At 47.5% G+C, this 13,324-nt stretch overlaps 1 long non-coding RNA gene across 1 annotated transcript in view; it reads right to left on the reverse strand.

Moving 5' to 3' along the window:
* Positions 1–13,324, reverse strand: part of LOC142069491 (uncharacterized) — a 72,041-nt gene that overhangs the window by 3,148 nt on the left and 55,569 nt on the right. The window contains exons 2-3 of the long non-coding RNA XR_012665342.1: positions 5,549–5,697; positions 3,073–3,320 (exon numbers count right to left, since the gene is read on the reverse strand). This is a non-coding gene — a long non-coding RNA (uncharacterized LOC142069491). The remainder of the gene's footprint in view (positions 1–3,072; positions 3,321–5,548; positions 5,698–13,324) is intronic.

Genomic DNA, 13,324 nt, shown 5'->3' on the forward strand with positions numbered 1-13,324 from the left:
GGCCCTGGAAGAGAGCAGATCACGGGGCTCCATGAAACAAAATGAGATTTAATGCTAATAAATGAGGACTGATAAGTCTCCTCTGGTATAGGGAGTACATTTGGCTCCTCCCTGGGCCACTGAAGGCCACTGTTCCCAAGGATGGGGTGGGAATCTATTTGTCTGAGCACCTCACAAGTATCCTGTGTCTTAAGTGTCTCTCCCCCACCTGTTGTGAAACAGTGAGATACCTGGTCACACTGATGTGCTGCGAGACAGTTCCACAGTTGGGAGGCAGCTGCCAAGAAAGCTCTTTCCCCCATACTCATGAGCATAAACAGAAATGTAGTTTCCATAGACACTCATGGTTCTTTGGCCAATCCAGTGGAGAGCACTGAATGGTGAACCCAAACCTTGGCTTTCATTCTGTATTTCATGTGGAGTCAACGTATAAAGTGAAGCACTGGGCTGTCATGCCCGTGGAGGTTGAACAGGAAGCTTCAGCATTCTGAACTAAATGGAGCTTTTCCAGGATTGGGCAATTGACTTTCATTCATAGGTATAATGAACTGCAATAATCCAGGGGAGGGAAGCTTTTCGTCTCTGCTGCAAACTCCATAGTAGCTCCACATATAGAAGCTTTCAGGGATGTGTCTCATGGCCATGCCGCTTCCTCAGTCAGCGCCATCCATTCTGGGGTTGCCTTGGCCAATCTCAGGAGAAGGGGAGGTTACAGGTACCTTGCTCTACTGCAGCCCCACCTTCCACTAGACTTTCTGCCACCGAGGTTTGCACAAGTGGCTCTGGTCATAAAATCATGTACCTATATAGCACATATCACTGGAGTCTCCAAGAGCCACTTAACAGCCCTCTGAGGTTAGGAGGTACACAGATGGGGAATCGAGACACAGAGGTGTCAGTGGCTTCCCTGAGGTCACACAAGAAGCTTCTCACTGAGCCAGGGGGTGAATGCAAGTCACCCTAGTCTCAGGCCAGTCTCTTATTCACTAGATCATCCTTTCTACCTCGGGAAGGGAAATAAACAGCACAAATACAAGTTGGGGAAGGGCTATCATGAAATCATTGAGTCTGGAAAAGAGCTAGAGGTAAACAGATCTTTGAATGTGAGCTTGCAGGTGTGACAATATTGAGGAAAATAAGCAAATGCTATTTTTGGATTCACAGACCCAGAGGGCAGTAGTACAAGGAAGCAATGGTCTGATGTTGAGAGAAGGAAAAGCTTAGGCTAGACAGCAGGAAAAAGTTCTTTACAATAGTGGCTAGACAGCAGAACCAACACCAAGGGAAGAGGCTGAAGGATTTCACAGAGGTGAGAATCCATTAGATAAGACATTAGTGGGAATGACAAAGTGAACAGTCTTGCAAAATGCAGGGCTTCTCAGTGACTGATGAAAGAAGCAGGCTTTTGGGGCCCTACTGTCTACGATCACTTCACCACAAGGAACAGCAGTGCTTAATGGTGGTTATAATTAAGCTCAAGGAAAAGGGCTGGGTCAAGGAGAAAGCTGGACACTAGAGAAACAGCATAAGACAGGGAAGTGCAGTAAAAGGGGGAAAGAGCTGTGATGAGAGACAGAGACTTACATGAAAGAAACAAAAACCCGCAAAGGAGCTGCGGCACACAGGAAGCCTGCGAAGGATGGCTCCAATTTATAGAGCCTCTAAAATAGGAGCAGGGCCTACGATGGGGGTGAAATCCTGTGATCAGGAAATCAGACTCATCTATGAGCCTCTATAAAGGACCAGGGCATTCACTCAGAGGCCTGGGAAATTCCTGTGCAGGGTCAGAGGCTCCCTAGTCACTCCTTGTCAGCTGTGGCAGCGTTACTTCTTCATGAGGGTTTGCCAGGCAATGCTCCTGTGGCCAGCACCTTTTTCTCATATTTGCCCTCTCCCAGCCTGCCACATGTTTCTGAAGCTATATAGCTCCAAATGTGTGGAGTTTACACAGAGGGGTGTCTGTGGGGTGGAAGGGAGGGATGGTACTGTGTTGGCTCAAACCCCTCTCCCTCTGATAGAGAAATATTTACTGAATACCAGTTCGGTATTTGAAAAGAAGCAGGATGATATATTTCTGTCTTACAGCAATCATGAAATACTTTCTATTCCTTCAGTAACTAGAGAGAATGTTAAACAGCAGATCCAGATAACTTGCACTTAAGAGTAGGGGCATATGAATGTTAAGCATATATGGCACATAAATACCTTGCAAATGCCAGCTACAACAGGGCCATACGAATGCCTATTCTCACTTTCATGTGACATTGTAAATAAGAAGTGGGCAGCATTATCTCCCGTAAGCATAAACAAACTTGTTTGTCCTAGTGATTGGCTGAATAAGAAATAAGACTGAGTGGACTTGTAGGCTCTAAAGTTTTAGATTTTATTTTTGAGTGCAGTTATGTAAAAAAAACTAACTCTACATTTGTAAGGGAAGCTTTGAATTACAGACAGACATCGGCCACAAGCCATCCTGGTTCAACAAAGAATTTAAATACATACTTAACTTGAAAGGTGTGCTAAAATCCCATTGTAGTTAAGTATATGCTAAATCAGGGGCAGGCAAACTTTTTGGCTTGCGGCAGACCACACCACCCCTTTGTAGTGGAGGTGGGATTGGGTGTCAGAACCTCACCACTTCCAAGTTCACTCACCTGTCTCTCTCTGGTCAGCCAGTTGCGGGCCTAATGGCCTCCTTCCCCACAATCACCCCTTGGTCAGGGTAGTGCAGCCTAGCAGCTGGAGTCTAGGTTACTTACCCCAAGTGTCAGGGCAGTGTGGCCCAACAGCCAAGAGCCATATAAATCACTCCCCATGCTGGAGCAGTGCAGCCTAATGGCCAGAATTCATACAATCCGCCTCACAAGCAGTGTAGTGCAGCCTAGCAGCCAGAGTACATAGGATTCCCACAGTGTGTGTGAGCAGGGGAGGGTGGTAGGGGGACCTGGGCCCACCCTCTCCCAACCCAGGTAGTGGCAAGCTCCCTTTGCCACCAGCTTGGCAGGGATCTGCCCGCAACACACAGAGCATCTGTGCAGCTCTAACATCATTTGCCCATGGGTCACTTCCTACCATAAACACCAGGTTCTCCACTTCAGGGGGTCCTCCAGTCTCTTCCCCTCCTGTGACATCCTCTATCTGGGCATCCAGGTGCGTCCTTGCTTGGCTAGCCTCCAGATCCAGGCATGCAGGGTGTCCCTCCTCAGGAGCCAGCAGGATGCCTCCAGTGGTCAGCCCAGACTGAGCTGCTCTGCAGGCTTTTATACCTGTTTTCCAGTTGGAGCATGCCCAGCAGAGCTTCCAGGGCGGGGCTTCCTCTGCTAGGAAGGAAGGGTTAACCCCTGTGGTACCAGTGCGGGGCCGCTCTGCCTCATCGCGGGGCCGCATCAGGTTTCAGAAATTGTATGGAGGGCCGGTTAGGGGAGGCTGTGCCCCCTATCCGACCCACCTTGCTTCTCACCCCCCATGGCCCCCCCAGGACTCCTGCCCCATCCAAACCCCTGTTCCCTGATGGCCCCTCCAGGACCCCTCCCCCATCCATCCCCCCTGCTCTCTGTCCCCTTACCGCCCCCGGATCCCCCACCCCTAACTGCCCCCTGCCGTCCCATTCAACCCCCCCCTCCTTCTTGACTGCCCCTCTGGGATCCCTGCCTCATCCAACCACTGCTTCTCCCTGACCGCCCCCAGAACCCCTGCTCCCATTCAACCCCCCTGTTCCCTGCCCTCTGACCGCCCCGACCTCTATCCACACCCCGGGCCCCTGACCACCCCCCGAACTCCCCTGCCTCTATTCAAGTCCCCTCCCCCGCTCCCTGCCCCCTTACCGCGCTGCCTGGAGAACCGGTGGCTGGCGGTGCTCAGCTGCGCCGCCCAGCTGGAGCCAGCCATGCACCGCACAGCACAGAGCACCGGGTCAGGCCCGGTTCTGCAACTGCGCTGCCCCAGGAACTCACAGCCCTGTCGGCCCAGAGCATTGCGCCGGCAGCGCAGTGAGCTGAGGCTGCGGGGCAGAGGGAAGAGCAGGGGAGGGGCCGGGGCAAGCCTCCTGGGCCAGGAGCTCAGGGGCCGGGCAGAACAGTTCCGTGGGCCGGATGTGGCCTGGGGGCTGTAGTTTGCCCACCTCTGTGCTAAATGCTTTGCTGCATTGGGGCCTTCATTTAGAAGTCTGTAGCTCTAACTGAAAGTATTATTTCTTTGTTTAGAGTCAATCTATTATAGTTTCAGAACACAATATTATTTCATGCTATTGTAAGTACATTAGTTTCACAACCTTACGCTTATAGTACCATCACCTTTTAACACATTACTATGATTCATGAGTTCTTTCTTCCTGTGATGCTCAGGGGTGTGAAAAATCCACAGCCTTGAGTGATGCAGTTAAACTGACCTAACCCTTGGTGTAGACAACTCTCCCATCGACCTAGCTACCACCTCTTGGGGTGGTGAATTACTTACACTGATGGGAGAAGCCCTTCTATCAGCATAAGTAGTGTCTTCGCCAAAGCGCTACAGCAGTGCAGCTGCATCACTGCAGCATTTTAAATGTCGACAAGCCCTTACACACTGTGCTCTCTGTCTTCTGGAGACTTTGCTTTTGTTCTTTTTTGCTTAGATATGTTTCTTGATCTAAAATAAAATTATTAGTTTATCATTTATTGATTGTATTATGATAGCATCTAGGGCAACGGTGGGCAAACTATGGCCCGCAGACCACATCCAGCCCACCAGCTGATTTAATTTGGCCCTCAAGCTCCTGCTGGGGAGTGGGGTTTGGGGCTTGCCCCGTTCCCACGCTCCAGCTGGGGATTGCTCTCCATGCATGTGCTGCAGCTCCACGCGGCTCCTGGAACCAGCGGCATATCCCCCTTCCGGCTCCTAAGCATAGGGTCAGCCAGGGTCAGCCATACACTGCCCCCGCCCCAAGCACCGATCCCGCAGCTCCCATTGGCCGCAGTTCCCGGCCAATAGGAGCTGTGGGGGCAGCACCTACGGATAGGGCAGCATGCAGAGCCACCTGGTCTTGCGTCCGCAAAGGAGCCAGAGAGGGGGAATGCCACTGCTTCTGGGAGCTGCTTGAGGTAAACGCCTGGAGCCTGCACCCTTGACCTCCTCCCATGCCCCAGTCCCCTGCCTCAGCCTGGAGCCCCCTCCCGGACTCTGAACCCCTCGGTCTCAGCCTGGAGCACCCTCCTATTCCCCATACCCCTCATCTCCAGCCCCACCCCAGAGCCCGCACCTCCAGCCGGAGCCTTCCCCCACCCCACTCCTCTGCCCCAGCCTGGAGCCCCCTCCCACACCCTGAACTCCTCATTTCTGGCCTCACCCCAGAGCCTGCACCCCTGGCCAGAGCCCTCACCCCTCCTACACCCCACCCCCAATTTCGTGAGCATTCATGGCCCGCCATGCAATTTCCATACCCAAATGTGGCCCTCGGGCTCAAAAGTTTGCCCACCCCTGATCTAGGGCCTCAGTCACAGAACATGGCTTCATTTTGTAGCTGTCGTACAAGCACATAACAGAAAATCAGTCCCTATCCCAAGGCACTTACCAGCTAGGGATGCCTTTAGAAAGGTCATTCAGACTCATATGCTATTGCTGTTTGTGTATAGAAAAATGTAACAGAAGCATCCTCTGAAAATAGCATTATCCCATTTCAAAAGGATTTTCAGTAGCTTCCTTTCAGAATAGAAGGGATTTCTGAAAAACAGGGAGTTTAAATTATCCGGTGTTCTGGCACATTATCTCTGGCTCTGATCTAAGGTTCGGGGGAAAAGGGGAAGGGGGTGGAAATCTGTAAGGACATTTTTCCTTTTATAAACTGAAAGAAACCACTTGTCAAAGCTCTTTCACAAGTTGAAAGTGGTAGGATCTCACTTTGAAAAATCTCCTATTGTGTGCTAGGGGGCTTTGGACCAATATATAAAATACATGTGGACTGCATTGCTTTGCTCTTTTTTTAAAATTCCCTGTCTTTGCAGAGAAATGTACTCTGCTGAAAGAATCCGACTGTTCCCCAAACTTATATTAAAAATACAAAAGCATCAGGTTTTGTCTTCTAAATGCCTTTGTGGCACCTCCACATCCTTTTTGGACAGAAGGAATCAGAGTCCCTCTTGATGATGCAGGGAGATATAATTTACATCATCCTAATGCTGCATGGCCACCAGTGTCAAATAACATTGCAGCCACCTCCTGTGGCATTTCCGCTTTAGACTAGAGTGGTTCTGTCGGAGCCCCAAATGACAGAGGCTGCACAAGAGATGCCCTGAATCAAAATATCCCCTAACTGCCCTGGCCACACATAATTCCTGGCCAGCACTACCCATTTGTAGGACTGAGCTGGCTTCTGGCAAGCCCACTTGTAGGCAAGAGGTTGTGGCTACTTTGCTCCACTGCAGCCTTGCACTCAGAAGAACTTTCTGCCACTGTGGGGCCTCCTTCCAGGATCTTACCCTGCTCCTGCTGGTGTAGACTGGGCTGAATTTAGCTGAAGAAGTCATTTTGTGAAAACATGGATTCCCCTATGAAGCATATGAACCTACTCCCATTGAAGAGAACATCTCTGATTTCAACGGGAATAAGATTAGGGCTATAGTGAGGTGACAGACACCTTCAAAATGTGTGTAATAAATAATATTAGTGATTGATAATTAGTATGTTGCTGTTACATACACTCACTGGGCTTCCATCTCCTCTCCATGCTAGCTGTGTTCCCACACGACTCTCTAACACATCTCTCTGGTCACTCAGGAATTGAATGTGCCAATAAAATTCTCAGCTTTTATGAGACCTGAAGTTTAACGATGCCAAATTTAAGTTAGTTTTTCCCTCAGTACTTCTAACCTAAGTGAGGGGTGGGGAAAATGGAGGGAGCAAGATATGATGGGTGCAAAGCCCTTTGATGCTCTGGTGAAGGATTTACAAAGGAGTCTAAGTGAAACAAACCATGGCCACATATGTACAGACACTACTGAGATGAGGATATAGAACCTAGGTCCTCCAGTGCCAAAACACAGGCCTCTATCACTTGAGGCAAAGCAGGAACAGTGAATAAACAGTGGGCTGATCTACTAGCTGCGGCCAGCCATAAAAGGGAGACAAGCTCAGACCATTTAGCTCATGGTTATATAAGCTCTTCTGCTTGGGGAAACGCATTCTGGGCACCTGAGGTCTCACAAGGGTTTAAGTTCCATCAGGTGTGCAACTTTATAAGAAGCCCTGGCACCTCATGTATCATTAGGGATTGACCCCAAGGCCTTCAGCACAAACAACATAGGTGGCCTCTTCCATTTGAGCTATGGAGGAACTCCTTTGGTACTGTGTAAATAGCAAGTTGGAGCAAGCCACTTAAAGAGATAGCATCATTGCCACCACCACATATAGTCAAAAGATTCCAAGTTATTCATGTTTGGAAAATTGAAGATGATGTTTGAGATGGTTCATGTAATATGAGATCCCCTATCCCTGATCTTTAGCTGGTTTCTCTCTGAACATCAGGTGAATGTGGCAGGTGAATGTATTAGGAAAGATCTTAACCACCCAGTTTCTTCCAAAGTCACAAGGGTGTGGAATGTTTTGACAATTGACATTCTCATGTGTTCCCCTGCACTCTTCACAAAATCATCGTGGTCCCTGTGACAGCAGGTTACCTCTCCTCAGTGTGGAGATGCAGCTGCTGCTTCAATTTCTTCCCTTGATGATGGCCTTCTTGGTCTGGAATAGTGATTTAGGGCCCCAAAAGTCCTCCCTTCTCCAGGCTCCAAAAAACCACCATCAGCTCTTCTCCAGGCTCACTACTTCTTCATCCCTCCCTGGCGTTGGTAGTCTCCCCCCTTGATCCTTCCCAAACTCATCAATAGTCCTTTCCTCAATGGGGTCTACCCTCTGTTTACACAGGGATTGAAGACAAACTTCCTCCCCCTAAGAAGAAGGCTCAGCTTGGGTCTAGTACTAATACAGGGCCTCTAGCCCACATAGTACTGCATTGCCCTAGCCCTTTTCCTTCTCTTGCTTCACAACTTTTTGGAGCCCTTCTATGTCCTGCCTTCTTACAGATCTTTTCCTCAGCCCATGGTGGGCTGAGTGCTTTCCCAGTTCTTTTGGTGGTGGTGAGCCCCACAACAGGTCTGGCCTTTCCCCTGGCATGCAGCTGTTCTCCTTCAGATCTCCATCCACTTTGGAAGGAAGGCTGCTTTTTATATCTCTCAACAGGCCTGGCTCTCAGTCGCCTTCTCTCTCAGCTGTGTGATCAGGGAGAATACCAGGCCTGGGTAAGAGCTGGGACTTGCACTCCTTAAAGGTCCAACTCATCCTGTGACAATCCAGAGTAGGGCAGATAACATAATGATGTGTTCTTAAGTGAGAGTCTGAAATATATCCTTTCAGCTTTTGCAATGGTCCTGTGGCCATTCTCTCTGCAACAACATAGAGAAGGTGTTTGGAGGTGTGGCATGGCTAATAGCTCCACAGTTATGTGGATCCATTGACCAAAACCCCCATATATATAAAGCATGGGATGGAGAAAAGTGGAACAGCAGCCAACAACCTGAGGAGAGAGAATTCCATTCCCTCCAGACACTTCTGAATATCCCCTGTTTAAGTCCAAGACATTCAGGCTTCATGCAAAGATCTTCAATTTAGTGCTTTTAGAAAATAATTGCCTCTGGTGTATTTCTAAATGCAGCTGTCTCTGCAGCTGTGTAATCTTCTTTACATTTTCCCAGTTAATTTTTTTAAATGTATGATTTATATTTCATATAACATATGACTATCAACAAAACAACTACATAAAAACCTCACCTAAAAGTCCCTAAAAAGCACAATGCAACGCAGTGCCTAGGTTTTTTTGAGAAAGTATTCACTTTTAGGAAAATATTAACACACGAATGAAAGAATCTGATAGCTATATTAGGGAGCAGAGGACTTCCATAGAAAACACAGGAAATATTCAATTACAATATTTTGTAATACACAGGCCAATTACACAGGCCATTTGAAAGAAGCACCATCAAAAAGAATTATTCAGGCAGATATTAACTTTATCTTTCATAGTTATTTCAATTAGTAGTGCCAAGCACATTAGCTGCACTCAGTGAAGTTTTGATGATATATTTCCAGACTATAATGTAGACAAGTTTGTCTTTCATGGGGAGTATCAGAATCTATTCCATACAGCAGCTGCTTTACTTCTCTTATAGTAACTTGTATTATTTTTTTCAATGCCAAGTTGAATATAGGATCTTTTTTAAAAGAGATCTCCCCAAGGTATGAATCAGGAGTAGCTCCACTGAAGTCAATGATGTTACACTGGTGTAAAGGAGAGAAGTATCAGGTTCCATAGCCCAGTTCTGCTCTCAGCTACACCAGGGTACTGCAAATCTAGAGTAATGCAACCAACTCCATTGGAGTTCATAGAATCATAGAATATCAGGGCTGGAAGGGACCTCAGGAGATCATCTTGTCCAACCCCCTGCTTGAAGCAGGACCAATCCCCAATTTTTGCCCCAGATCCCTAAATGGCCCCCTCAAGGATTGAACTCATAACCCAGGGTTTAGCAGGCCAATGCTCAAACCACTGAGCTATCCCTCCCCCCGCCTCTAAAATCTGTACTCCAGATTTACAGCCGTGTGAACAAAAGCAAAATTTGGTCCAAAGTCTTTCATAATTATGTTTTTTTTTCTAGTTACAATCATTTTAAATGTTCATAAAATGTTTTTTTAAAAACACTTAAAGATGCCATGAATTTCACCTCAGATCTCTTAAGGCAATGGCTTGTCAGCTTAGTTTTCTGAACTACAGATTGTGGTTGCTTGGTTGGTATGTAGAGCAACTGCAGCAGTTGTTCCGCCCCTCCCCATCCCCCCACATTTTTTAATGTAGTAATTTCTTTTTCTAGTAATGCTTAACTCAAATTACAGCTTGATTGAGTGAGGCACACCAAGGTCAATTGGCTTTGCTGAGGTCACCTAATGACTGAGTGGCTAATTCGAGCGATGGAGCCAGAATCCTGCTGGTCCCTAACACTTTGCTGCAATCACTAGACTATGTTACCTCCCTCATATTCAGGACAAATGTATTAGCTGAAAAACAAAACCAGCAACATTTTATTTCAAGTTAACAGCATCTTAGGTCACTTGGTGGCAAGTTCATGAGGTAAGGGGCTTGGGAGTAAATAACCACTGCTAGCTAAATTCTTACAGTGAATAGCACTGATGTAGACCTTCACTTCCAAGGATGTCAAACCACTTCCTTAAGGGGAAAATCCTATCCCTGTCTCTACAGTTGTGGAGAATTCCCTGGCAGTGCAGTCTGTGTGGTTCTAGTGTGTGGGAGATTCAGGGGCGGCTTTGGTGTGGTGTAGTGCTTAATGCCAGATTGGCTCCTTGCAAGCCAGCGCACAGGAATCAGTTGGGTTTGACAGGTTTCAGAGGAACAGCCGTGTTAGTCTGTATTCGCAAAAAGAAAAGGAGTACTTGTGGCACCTTAGAGACTAACCAATTTATTTGAGCATGAGCTTTCGTGAGCTACAGCTCACTTCATCAGATGTTTACCGTGGAAACTGCAGCAGACTTTATATACACACAGAGAATATGAAACAATACCTCCTCCCACCCCACTGTCCTGCTGGTAATAGCTTATCTAAAGTGATCAGCAGGTGGGCCATTTCCAGCACAAATCCAGGTTTTCTCACCCTCCACCCCCCCACACAAATTCACTCTCCTGCTGGTGCTAGCCCATCCAAAGTGACAACTCTTTACATAGTCAAGTCGGGCTATTTCCTGCATAGATCCAGGCAGTCCAGGTGTGGAATTGTAGAATCTGCTACCACACAAATCCTCTTAGCTTTTCTGCAATTCCTACAGGAAGTGCAGGAGAATCCCTCCTCTCCCCTTCCTTTCACACATTGGCCAAGAAACTAGCCCAACAACAGAGCACCGAGACATAGATTTGCTCCAAACTGAATCACTCTTCTGAAGTATTTTTGCACACACACTACAGATGGGTAAACTGAGGCACAGAGAAGGGCAGAATACTTAGACAGATTGTGTCTAGCATTGTATGGCTGTGCAGAGGAGGTGAGCACAAGGAGCCTTCTTTGCCTTTGACTTGCAAAGAGGAGGGAGTTTTGCACTGACAGCAGTGCTAAAAGTCTTGTAGGAGTGGGATGAGTATGGGACCAGCAGTATTGCCACTGCCAGGAGTTCAGAAATCATGAGATTGACTTAAATATCAGGAATTTAAAAAAAAATTGGGTTCTTTTTCTGATCCTTTAGTCACATTTTCAATCTTTTCTCCACAACCGTAGGGGCCAGAAATTTAATTAAAAAAAAAAAAATAAAGCAGCTAAGGTTCTTATGTAATCACTTGATTCCAGGAGCTGGAACTTTAAGCAAAATACCAAATATTGTGAAACTCATGATAAAATCAGGGAAGTTGGCAACACTGAGCCAGTGGAGCTGACCTAGCAGGAATAACTAGGATGGGAGGGACAGCAGAGACCAAAAGGTCATGGTCCTGTTTGGACAGTGGGGTTCTGACTGCTATGTGTGTGTACGTGCGCGCGCGTGTGTGTGAACAAATTGCTGCTTACAGCAGACTCGTTGCTGCATTATGGAATGTTTAAATAAAAATACTGTCATTGTTAAATACCAGTTCTCTTTGCTTTATTAAGAACACAACCATGGTATATGACCCTCTCTGTCTTGGGCACAATGACTCGAGGAGATGATGCCTCTCCCCCACAAACCCCTTTTCTCCCCATCCATACAGGCAGTGTCTCTCACTGGTGGTCCAAGTGTGGCCATAGGCATGGCCCATGGGACGATTCCATCTGGCCCCGGTATGCGTCTGCCCCCTCAGCAGACCTGCTCTACAAAATGACGTCCTCTGTGCAGCGTGACCTCGCACACACCACACATGTGAGGTCAGGCCACATGGAGAACACCACTTTGTGGAGCACGTATTTCTGTATGTGACCTGTGGAGGTGCCCCAAAACTACCAGCCAGCCCACAGCACTGAAACCAATGGACCACTCTTTGTGGTTAGCGATGTTTTCCCCAAATAATTTGTAAAGCCATGAGACAATTTCCCTTTCCAAGCATCAGGCTGTGAGCATGCATGCAAATGAACCTTGTTAATTCAGTTTCCTTGGCTGGATAGTGCAGGTAACATTTATTATGAACTGACATTGTCAAAGTTCAGTAGATCTCTATTAATAGAACAAAGATGTAATGCCACAAGTGATTTGCTGAATGGGAGGACTAATACAGACAGACCGGCTTCTTCTGAATCAGTCGGCAAATCTCATTTTTCTGTGAATTAAGAAACTTTAGCTTCACCAGTAATTGCATTACTGCACTGTAAGGCCAACAGTGGGAAATGCTGGGGAGTGCCACATGCATGGAAGTTTCAAAAGCCGTGCTTGAAGGTGAAAAACAAGGTTATTTTATCTACATTGAATCTGCTGTAATGTCCCAGAATGATACCCATTCAATACAAATGCACTCTGTGATGGCTGCCATCATCAGGACTAACAGAGAGATTCTCCCCACAGCGGGGAGAGAAATGCATTTCCTTAAGGCTAGGGTTTATTTGAGGGCATCCGGAAGCCAGGGCAAAGCCTGATCAATTGAAACCCTGGCTGCAAGATCATGGATTCACTGGGTGACTAAGGGTATGACTACACTGCAAGTAGACACCAGTGGCTCATGTGGCTCAGACTAAGGGCCTGTTTAATTGCAGTGTAGAGTTTGGGTTCGGACTACACACTGAGCTCTGGGCCCGCAGGATTCACTTCACAGGGTCCTTGAGCCTGGGCTACAGGATCATTTGAGGCGAGACGGTTCCGGAGCTTGGCCTACAGCCTAAGCTCGGATGTCTACACAGCAGTTAAACAGCTCCTTAGTCCGAACCCCGCAAGCCCAAGTCAGCTGACACAGGCCAGCTGCAGCTTTTCAGTTGCAGTGTAGACATACCCTAAGTATTAGTGCAGACAGTGTTTTTACCATCATCTGAGCGCCGGTTTAAAGCAGATGTAATCCTTCCCACTCCCAAGCTCTGTCTAGACAAGCGCTTAGCACCACTGTACCACTGATGAAGCTGCCCCCAAGACATAATATGGGTATTAATTTTTCCAGGACTGGGAATGCCTTCGAGTGGCGAGCAGTGCTATTCCGAGTGCTTTGTGACCCTGGAGTATGTTCTCTCTGGCGGTATGCAGTGGAGAGTTCAGTAGCTGCAGGTCCTGATGCTGTGGTAGCACTGTGTCAGCCAAGGAGCCAGGATTACTTTACAACCCTTGCTTTTCTGGGAACCCCCTGCAC

Source organism: Caretta caretta, chromosome 1, assembly GCF_965140235.1.
Source record: "Caretta caretta isolate rCarCar2 chromosome 1, rCarCar1.hap1, whole genome shotgun sequence".
In the NCBI taxonomy this organism is placed as follows: Eukaryota; Metazoa; Chordata; order Testudines; family Cheloniidae; genus Caretta; species Caretta caretta.